The sequence below is a fragment of the Natrix helvetica genome, assembly GCF_964273705.1.
Source record: "Natrix helvetica genome assembly, chromosome: 1".
In the NCBI taxonomy this organism is placed as follows: Eukaryota; Metazoa; Chordata; class Lepidosauria; order Squamata; family Natricidae; genus Natrix; species Natrix helvetica.
Genome location: NC_138548.1, coordinates 256,297,735 through 256,308,179, shown reverse-complemented (window position 1 = coordinate 256,308,179; position 10,445 = coordinate 256,297,735). Strand labels below are relative to the sequence as shown.

The following is a 10,445-nucleotide window of genomic DNA, read 5'->3' as shown; positions in this document are numbered from 1 at the left end:
ACCCAACCTCTTTGGATGGCTTTAGTTTAAAATCTATACAGGCACCTGAAGTCTAAAAGCTTCCTCGGGGAGGGGAGGATAAGTGAATCCTGTGACAAAAGCTAACGAGGCGTGATTAAAAGCCCTTTCCCCCCCACACGTCCTCCATCCGCTCAGCCCTTTCAGCCTTTGACCTGATGCGATCCAGACAACGTTAAGCGCATCCTTCCTTCTTCTGTCCCGGCAAAGTCCACGGCCGTCGTCGTCTTTAACTCTGGTCTCGTATTTATTCTTTCCTTAAATAAATGGCGTTATTCTGAACACTTCCTGGGAAACATTATTCCGATCGGAGCCCCGCCGGGAGGAAGCGAGAGGAAGAGGCGACGTCCAATCTGGAGGATTCTCCCGCGTTTCTCCTTCGGGATCAGAGGATCCGACCAAGCCGGCGTCTGCTTCCATCCCCGTCCCTCCGTCCGGTGGAACTACTGGCTGCATCCGGCGAAGCCAGGCAGGACTTTCTCTTCCTTGGACACTCACAGATAAACCTGAAGGCGAAGTCCCGAGAAAGACCGGCCAGGATCCGGGCAGAATTGGCTGGCGAGGGAGGTAAGAGCGATTTCAGAGAGAGAGAGAAAGAAGCCGTTTTTGGAGGAAGGGAGGGGTGATCAAGGCGTACCTCGGAAGCCCTCGGAGGAGTCGATTCGGACCCTCTTTTCTGACCATCCCTGCGGACCGCGAACAACGACGAGCCTCTTCTCCCCCCCGCGCGCTCAGTTCCCCCCCCCCTAGAACCAAGCCCTCCGAGCTCTTCTAACCTCCTCCCTCTTTGTGGGTCAGTTTTTCTCCGGCTCACGGCAATTGCTCCGGCGGAGCTTCGGGCGTCTTGTAAGGGAAGCTTACAGGGTTGAGCTTGGCGGGAAGGGCTAGTCCAGCCACTTTTGGGGGCAGTAGGCTAGCGGGCCCGAGCATAGGCGGGGAGTTTCGTACGTGTAACAGTGGATAGGATGGTAATAATAATTAATCGGTTCACGCTTTTCAGGATATATACAGACTCCCCTAGACGGGCTGCGACTTATTTTTGAGCAAAGTGTAGAAGATCTCATTATACCCACCCATCCCCAAAATGGTTAAGGGCGTCTCGTTAAATTAGAAAGCAAGACTCCGTAGAGTGACAGGGGATACAGTGCAGTTCTGATCGATGGGTTTAATATCAGTGAAGACCAGTCACCCATCAGTTCCAACGCGACCCCTAGTTTCGTATTCACAGCCATACTATATAACTCCAACAGTGTTTCTACTCCTATACGCGAGAAGGGGCTGCAAGAGGTCTCGTCCTTTGTTGGTGGCTTTCTCTGAGTCTTCGGAGCCGAAGCTCTGAAAGTCGTGCGGATTCTGGGTGTTCATACCAGTTAAGACGTGAGGACAGACCCTTCCGTTCCCAACAGGTAGAATGAAAGAGAAGACAAGATAGTTCTGAAGCATCCAAAAGTGCATCCCACTGGTCAGGGTGAAAAACGAGGCCGACCAATGCATCCACACGGTCTTCAGCTTGACGGCAACAGAACTGGCTTGCCTGAGGCAGACTTGGCTGTTTCCGCAAGTCCTATTACCCTTAAGGCGTCCAAGGGAAAAGAGGCACACCGTCTCTCTTTCGGGAGAGTAGAATATGCAACCTTCTTCTTAACGCCATTCTCGAAGAAACGTCAGAGGCCAAAGGCAGATTAAACGTCAGCTCAGCTGTTCATCGGTTGCATAAACCTAATGCAGCACAATCTTTTATGTGTTTGCTCAGGAGTGAGCTCTGTTATCGTCTATGAAGCTTACTAAATATGCACAGAAGGGACTTTTTTTTAAGTAGCCATTTCTTTTAAAATTAATTTCCGTTCTGACAGATCTGAAAACGCAGAAGCCAAACTAGAGGTTCACATACATTTAGATGAGCTGTTGAAATCTGTGAATAAATGGCAGTAGAGCTTCATTTATTCCCAGAAGCAACATAAAAGCCTTAGAAAATCCCCTTTGCTTGCTGCATTGCCCTCTTGCGCAACTCCTATCCTCCACAAATGGCTGTGATGATGGGAAAGGACCAATGTTCCCTTTCCTAGGGAGGCTGAGCAGATTCTTTCAGAAACCCACAGAACACGAAGGCCTTGAGTGCAAACCTCTGGTTTCCTTCCTCTGTATAGGGAAGTTTCATTTAAATGTGGATGATCACCCAGCCATTGGTCAACTCTTAAAAAAAACCACCCCTCATTGAGTCTAATGGCCATCAAAGGCATTTGACCTAAAGAAGAGGAATACTTTCATTATCAAAATGTTAGCAATGGTTTTATTATGAAAGCCATGGAGGGGGGGGGGTGTCTCATGGAAAAAAGAATACTTGAAGCAGTTAAGCTGCTCTGAGCATCAAAATAGAAAGTTGGTCAATAATATATTCATCAACTCCACCATGCCAACCACTACTACCCCCATAAGCATTGATGGATATTCAGCCAGAATATCCCAATGATCAAAGTAGCTAGGAATTATGGGAATTATATCTCAGTACATCTGGAGAAGATGTCAATGGAGATTCTCAGTTATCCAGGTCATGGTTGTCCCAAAGGTGCTTTTTCAAGAGGCAACTGGACTTTCTGGTTTTTCTTTGAAGACATTTCACTTCTCATCCGAGAAGCTTCTTGCATGAGAATTTATATGTCTTCAAAGAAAAACCAGAAAATCCAGTTGTCTCTTGAAAAAAGCACCTTTGGGATCTGGAGAAGATAACATATGGGAAATCTAGGGAAATGGATTATAGATCAACATCAATGCTACCCCTTGCTTAGAATAGACTTGCAAGGTAGCAGGTATAAATTCCTACCTGAGGGGAAGGCAATAAAAAATGGAGAGTCAGCTGCACTAGATGCAGTTTGCCTAGATTTGTACTAGAATTCTTGAATGCCAGCAGATGTCAAATACACAGATCCAGAAAGCCGGTTTAGATCTTTGGTGATCACAGCATAACAAAATTGCCTGTGTGAACTTAAGTAACCTTGTTGCATTTTTACAGCATTGTTGTTTTCTAAAAACGGGGCAATATAATGGTCTTTTAAAAAAGAATCTCATCTTCTTATTGAGAGGGCAGATCTGTCCAATTATTTTCAGTGACAGAATGAACTGTTTAAAATCATGCCATTTCTCAAAAGTTGGCCTCACTGATTTTCAAGAGTGTTTCTTTCTATGAAAGCTTTTTAAACAATCCAAATAGCAACCCCTGAAGCAGTGATATATTGAAAGGATCACATCGATAAGGTGGGTGGCATCTGCTCCACAGTTTTATCTATTCCTGTCTGACAGCTGAAGTTAGCTTGATTTCTGTCCCCTCCCCCCATACTTATCCTGCTATTTCGATCCCACTGCTGACCCTTGGAGTGTCTCCCCCCCCCCCAAGGCTATAAGTTTGAGAAGGTTAGTTGTCAGCCTTCCTTTGAAAGATGAAAATATGCAAACCATTTGTTATATTCTATTTGTTAAGAGACCAGGGGTATTCATGGTGTTTGGGCCAGGCAAATATTGTTTCATTCCTAAATAAGCCTCTCTGAAAGCCAGCTTGGTTCATCCAAATGCTGCAGCAAAGAAGGAAAGGCTACTCAGATGAGGCAGAAAAACCAGACGGTTTCAATTGTAAAGGGTGGGATGAAGGAGAGAAAAGACCTTCCCGGGATATGTCAGCCAGCAAGCAGAAGGAAAGAGCAGTGTAGGCCTCCTGTTGCTGATATATTCCTTTTCCATTGTTCCACTGCAACAGAGAGAGGCTACCTACCCTCCTATCACTTAAGAAATCCATTCCCTCCTTTCTTGAAATCCAGTGCCATGGTTTCAGTTTAAGCCAGGAATAAATAGATTAATTTTGCTTGGTCTACTTTGAGTTTTGATTATTACTGCTGCCTTGTATGCTCAATGGGTATACACACAAACACACACACACACAGAGAGAGAGAGAGAGAGAGAGAGAGAGGGAGGGAGGGAGGGAGAGAGAGAGAGAGAGAGAGGTTCATGATATTGAAGGAAAAAAACCCTCAAAATTTGACTTGCAATGGCTAAAATTGAAACTCTTAAAAATGAAACTGGAGGAATTATCATGGTAGCATAAGAACAATAAAGGCAAACGTGGTAGACAAAACTGAAGGTATGTATTTCAAATGACAGCAAATGAATAAAAATAAAATTGCCAGTCGCTTTGTCTGGGAAGACAGCAAAATTGTCTAGGTAAAACTAGGTAAAAGCAACACCAAGGTAGATTGCAAAAACTGGACACTGATGTGTATGTAAAAATAATGCCTTTACTGTTAACAAAACTTCCTGGGGACCCATACCTGAAAAAGTCTTAGAAAATGAAGAATGGTCAAAATCCTGTGGGATTTTAAAATACAAGCCAATATGTACCTTGAAAATGTATATGTCTTATCACTGAAAAGCAGTGGCAAAGATTGGATGTTTTAAATTTCTGGGCCTAAATCCTTGCTTGGGACGTCCTAAATACTATACTGAAACTTCCATGATTCCTAAGCTCTTGATTAAGAACTCAAATCATCAGAAAATACTCACTCCGAAAATTGTGTCATTCTTGGAATAGGTAAATAATCAGTGCAATACCATATTTTAACAGCTTGATTCTCTTTAGTTCTAAGGTGCAGTCACAGCTCCTTTCCTGATCAGTTAGCAAATTATTTTTATGATGCAGCTTTTTACTCCTATTGTATCTCTCACCCCAGTTTCACTTATTCTTTCAAAATTGACAATACCCATTGGTCCAACAATGGTGTGTCTTACTGCAAAAGTAATCTATTTCAGAAATTTGAGTGTCTGAAAATTAGATGTAATTTAATGGGTAAAGAAAAATTAGCAAAGTAGATCTGAAGCTCTACAGTTGAATTGGAGGTTTGTCATACTTGAGTCTTTTTTATACTTGCAATTAAGACCAACCCTCTATAATGTTCTGACAGCCCCAACGTCTTTCTTTGGTCATTCAACAGTAGCTTCAACTTGCCGCTAGCCCAAGATTTAGCTGGAGACAAGTCTTCAGCTGTCATTTCATGTACCCGGATCAAAGTATGTTTTCCTTCTTAAAGCAATATTGGTTTAAATCAATGGTTTAATAAAGGGTATACAATTTATTATGTTTTGCTTCTCATTGCCATGGAGAAGAGTCCAGTGATCCATTACAGGTATCTTTGGATCTCTGCTGGAAGATGCAGACATACCCCCTTACTATCAGGATATGCCCTTCCGGCTTCCTTTCCAGCATTCACTCTTTCATTTTATTTGGAGTGTAATCTTAAGATCTTTTCCTATCCATCCAGGTTAGATTCTTTTCAATAGTTTCAACCATGCAAGGAACAGGAACACAGATTATTTGTTTTTAAAAAAATTCTCAAGCAGCTACAGCAGAGCAAAGTCCCCTTGTATCACTCTATATCTGATCAGTTCTAAATTGGCTACATAATAGTATTACACCTGAGCTCTATTTCTAATCTCTACAATACAATATTCGGAAAATGAGAGGTGTTGAAAAAGGCTTTTATTGGATTCAATTACTGTTCCCTGAAAAAAGAGGTTAATAGATGTGGTTGCTTAAAAGGCGGTAAGCTTCAGTTTTCCTACAGTACAAGACAATTACATCTTCTTTGGTATCATCTCAGTGTATGAGTAGCTTTATCTGCCCGTACTGGAATCTCATCTTTAGGCAGATACGTATTTATCTCTGGGACCTGTCTTTTCCCATCATTTTACAAACTAATAATGGTACCCATGATAACACAACAACTCACAGGAGGAGCAAATGGCATATGAAAGGCAAAACAAACGTCTGATTCACCCCATTTGTGTTGCAGTGACCCATGGGAAGATGTTTTTCCTTTGCCTGCTTGTCGTAAATGTGCTTAGCATGTGCTAAGTGGGAGTTGCAATGGGTGCAACAGAGACAGGACTGGGATGGGGATAAATTTTTTTAGGATAGCTTTGTTGTTTGTTGTTTCTTGGTTTTAGATTTTTAGCTTGCCTTTTTTTCATATACAACTCAAGCTGTCAAACATACCAATATTCCTTTCATCTTCCTATTTCCCCCACAATAACAACTACCTGAGGTAGGTTGGGCTGAGACAGGGTTTCTGGTCCAAAGTCAACGTGCTGGCTTTCATGCCTAAATTGGGACTAAGAGTTTCCTTGTTTCTAGACCAAGACCTTAATCACTACCTCAAACCGGCTCTTCTTTTGTGCTGATATGGGGAAGGGAAGATGGCTCTTTAACTTTATCCTGTGAAAGTAGCTTTTGTGAATTCATGGCAGAGGGCAGTTTTATTATTAGCTCTCTCTTATAACTTCCTATGAACCTTGGGCAGAATGTCCTCCCGTGTTTGAGGTGGGAAAAGAGACTCCCTGATGTGAAAAGGAGTTAATAGTGAAGATGGGCACAAGGTTGAGATAAGGGTGGATTCTCGATTTTGCAAAGTTCCCATAGAATGAAGACCTGTCATCCCTGATAAGTTCTTCCATGGGTCCCTAACTGAGAAATGAGGTCTGAGGGTGGTGCCAGAGTTAATATATGACTCTTTGATATGTCACTCTTTTAATATACACATAAATTTCATTCTTTCTCATTTACTATAGTTCTAATATTCCCAAATAACTCGAGAACACTTAAATGAGGATGAGGAAGTCATGCTTGCTTTCAGGGAATGAAATCTCATGTTGGGAAACTCGCCTCTCAATTTTAGGAGTTTATCACCAAAGGGGAACGCAAGGTAAAAGGAGAAATCTCAACCCAAATAATGCTTTTTCAAAAAGCAACTTGATTTTGTGTTTGGAAAAACGAAGTCCAGCTGCCCTTGGGATGGGCGGTGGGGGGGGGGGAAGCACCTTTGGGCTAACTCTCAGCTGGGTAACTGAGAATCTCCTTAAGCAAGGGAAAATCTCATTTCTTTCTTAAAAAAAAAACCCTACATCCAATCCTGGGACGACTTGATTGCGGGTGGGGTTGTGGGGTGGGGTGGGATATCCGAACGACCAGGCACGAGCAGAAAAGAATAGGCTGGGTGGGCTAGGAACCAATCCCGCTAACCTAGAATGAAAGTCCGTTTCTGGTTTCTTTTCTTTGGTTTTGGGGTGGAGCCCGTGACCAACTCCGAGAACTTAAACCTCTCAGATTCGCGGTTCAACTAAACAAATCACCGAGATTTACCGGTCGCAGGAAAAAGAAGAGCGAGGGAGGGAGGGGAGGGAGGGAGAGGGAGAGAAAGAGAGAGAGAGAGAAAGAGGGAGGGAGGGGAGGGAGAGGGAGAGAAAGAGAGAGAGAGAGAGAAAGAGGGAGGGAGGGGAGGGAGAGGGAGAGAAAGAGAGAGAGAGAAAGAGGGAGGGAGGAGAGGGAGGGAGAGAAAGAGAGAGAGAGAGAGAAAGAGCGAGGGAGGGAGGGAGGAAGGTATCCATTGGAAGCTTCAGCTATGGAAATCTGGAAAATGCCCTTGAAGGAGAGGCGGGGAGCTTGCTGAGCTCAGGTTTAAAAACCCGGCAAACATTTTAAAGCGCGCCGTCCGTAAGAAGAAGGAGGCGGGGGAAGGGGCGTAATAGAGCTCCTTCGGGCATTAATCCCTTAGGAGACATTCAGCCCTAAAGATATTACAGGTATCAATTAAATATTACTGGAATTGATCGCAAAAAGTTACCATCGCCTCCCAAATGAAACAATAGATTGTCCGCAATCTGGATAAAGGAAAGCCGTAGGATAGAGGAACCATACTGGTGGTAGAACCTGCCCTTTCGTGTCCACGGTTGCCCAAGTGGTTGAAATAGTCTGTTAAAAATGCTACCGTGGACACAATCGGGATGGAATTTGCAAATATCCGGAGAAAGAGGATACAGAATTGTAATTCTGGTTCGGTGTGATATATAAATAAATCAATTTGGAATACAATAGGAATGGAATGGAATGGAAAGGGAAGGGAAGGGAAGTGTAAATAAAAATCTTGCAATATTGTATGCAGTCATCTTATGCTGGGTGAGGCTGAAACAGGTTTCTGGAGAAAGGCTGATGGGGAGGGGGGATCTCGATCCCCAGAGCAAGAAAGAAAGTGAAGTTGTTTTAACAAAACAGTTTATTTCCTCTAAAGAAAATAAATCTTATTTTTGTTATGAGATATACAATCAAGAAAGACGTGTTTGATCAACACAATTAAAAAGCTATTCAAAGAATTAGGAACTTAAAAAAAGCAGGCTATGACAGAATACATACTTTAGCTTCTCAACTAATTCCTATGTACGTACAAATAAATCTCCTTATATCAGTTCACCTTCGTCTAAGAGAAACTGCAGTTTAGGATGGTGCAGCATGTTTCCCATGGAAATGATTCCATTCCATTTTACTTCTTTTTCTGGATTTTTCCTCCAATGCTTTGTTTCTGCAGTTCATGAATTAATTCATAGCTGGTGCTGGGGAACATCTCAATCTGAAGGGGGAAAATGTGGGATACAACTGGGAACTTATTTAGGCTTTTTTTTTTTTTTGCTTTAAAGATAATTTAGAGTGTCCACATTGGAGTGTCAAATAACTGGGTGCAACTCAGAGATTTGATTGTCCTCAGCAAAATAATAGACCTGAGCTTACTAGCTGTTCTAGCTCCAAGAAACTTCATACAATTCAGATTTCTCCAGTACATCACCTGATCATTCAATTAGATTTACAGGAGCTTTTCCACTTGTCAGATAACTCACAGCTCCAAATCAGCGAGAGATGTTTTCCTTTACACCTGGTGCTTTCCGAGAAAGAGTAGTTGCAACTACCACTTTACTCCCAGTTATCCTCTTGTAGTCAATTCCAACAATTGCAATGAACTGTTACTCTTCATTTATTGTATGCAGCTGCACCCTTTTGAGATTTGCACAGGGGAAAAAAATCACTGGATATACCTCCTGAGCAGTTCTAACTTACTGTTGATCTCACAGCACCTTCTTTTCATTATTTATCTGCATGTAATGTTGTGTTGGTTGAAGAGGTTCTAAATTTCCAAAGCTGGGGCTGGTAAAAAAAAATTGTAAGCCTTCATGAATTCTATTAGAGGTTTCTTCCTTCTAGGAATTTATTTTCTGCACCTGTTAGTGGACTAGTTAGAATCTATCAGTTTTATCTATCTATCAACATTAGTTACAGTGGAAACTTAATCTCTTGTAGTTAAGTTTGCTTTAAATGTAAGGCTTCCTCAATTATCAGATGTTACTAGTGTGCTGAAACAGTGCTAAATCTTGATTTGGTTAATAGTGACACCTATACTAAGACCAAACCTTATTCTTTTTCAGGACCATGTGTGAATCTGGTCTATAGTTCTATATCTTTTGTTACCCATTGATCAAGCAGAGTACTGTAGAAGGCTTCCTATGGTAGAAGACTATTGACCAGATAACGAGAGGACCCTGCAGAAGTGTTGGCTTTGAGAGGAGTGCACTGCCTTTGAAGACAGAGGTGCCCAATCTATCTTAAAAGGCAATGCACTCATCTCAAAGCCTATGTCCACAGAAGAGGGTGTTTCCCCACACATATTCCAAGTTTTAGTTCATTGGGTTGGTTAGATCTGTTCACTTTTATCCAATGGCAGGTTTGATTTAAAAAAAAATCTAGATCTGAAAAAAGGACTTGAATGCAAGTGGAGAGTGCATTACTAAAAGTCTAAATGTTACTTCCAGGGCCTGAGTCAAACTTCGTGTAGAGCTTGAACTGGTTTGCAAACTTGTGGAAACAATTGTTCCATAAGCCTCAAGGGAATCGCATTCACTTGGTGTTCTATACATTACCATTCTAGTGTAAAGGGGAATTCCTGCAGGAGTCAGGAATTAAGTTTCATAGCCTCTCCCATCTAGGGTCAACCCAACATTCATTTTTAAAATAAATAAATAAATACGAAGTGGCAATATTTAAAAAACTGCCTCTATGCATTTAAACACATATATTTTTCTGATGATGTCACTTCATGTAGAATAGAAGTGCAAGATTTTCTTCTTGACCAAAAGTCATGGATCCTGTTGTGAGAGGTGGGTGTCAGGCTAACAAGAATAGCAGGGAATCTATGAGACTATGAAGTCAGCCATGGCACACGAGTGAGGCAAGGCAAGAGGAGCCGTATTGCATTGTTTCCATAGAATTAAATGCACACCAGCTAAATTATTGCAACAGCGGCCCCGTTTTCAAATGTCAACATGTGCCAGCAGTTCTCAAGGCTTGGAAAGCTGCTTTAAATATTGAAAGAGAGGAAGAAAGATCACCAGCTGGAGGAAAAGTTCTCCGATTTCTACTTAGCTTGCACAGACAACCTTGAATCCCAGGTTCAGAGTCTCTGTTAAGCAGCAAAAGTTTCACATATTCGGAGATGAAGCCGCAGGCTGCTAACTGCATGTTTCGTTTCGCCGAGTCTTTCATTAAATATTTCGTGCCGGGATGGGAA

The 10,445-nt window shown here is 42.2% G+C and overlaps 1 protein-coding gene across 1 annotated transcript in view; it reads left to right on the top strand.

Annotated features, from left to right (window-relative positions):
* Positions 1-552: 552 nt before the first annotated feature.
* The window catches only part of NTN1 (netrin 1), a 148,178-nt gene continuing 138,285 nt past the window's right edge, over positions 553-10,445 (top strand). Inside the window, exon 1 of the mRNA XM_081939817.1 lies at positions 553-585. The gene's annotated coding sequence lies outside the window, so the exon portion shown is untranslated. The remainder of the gene's footprint in view (positions 586-10,445) is intronic.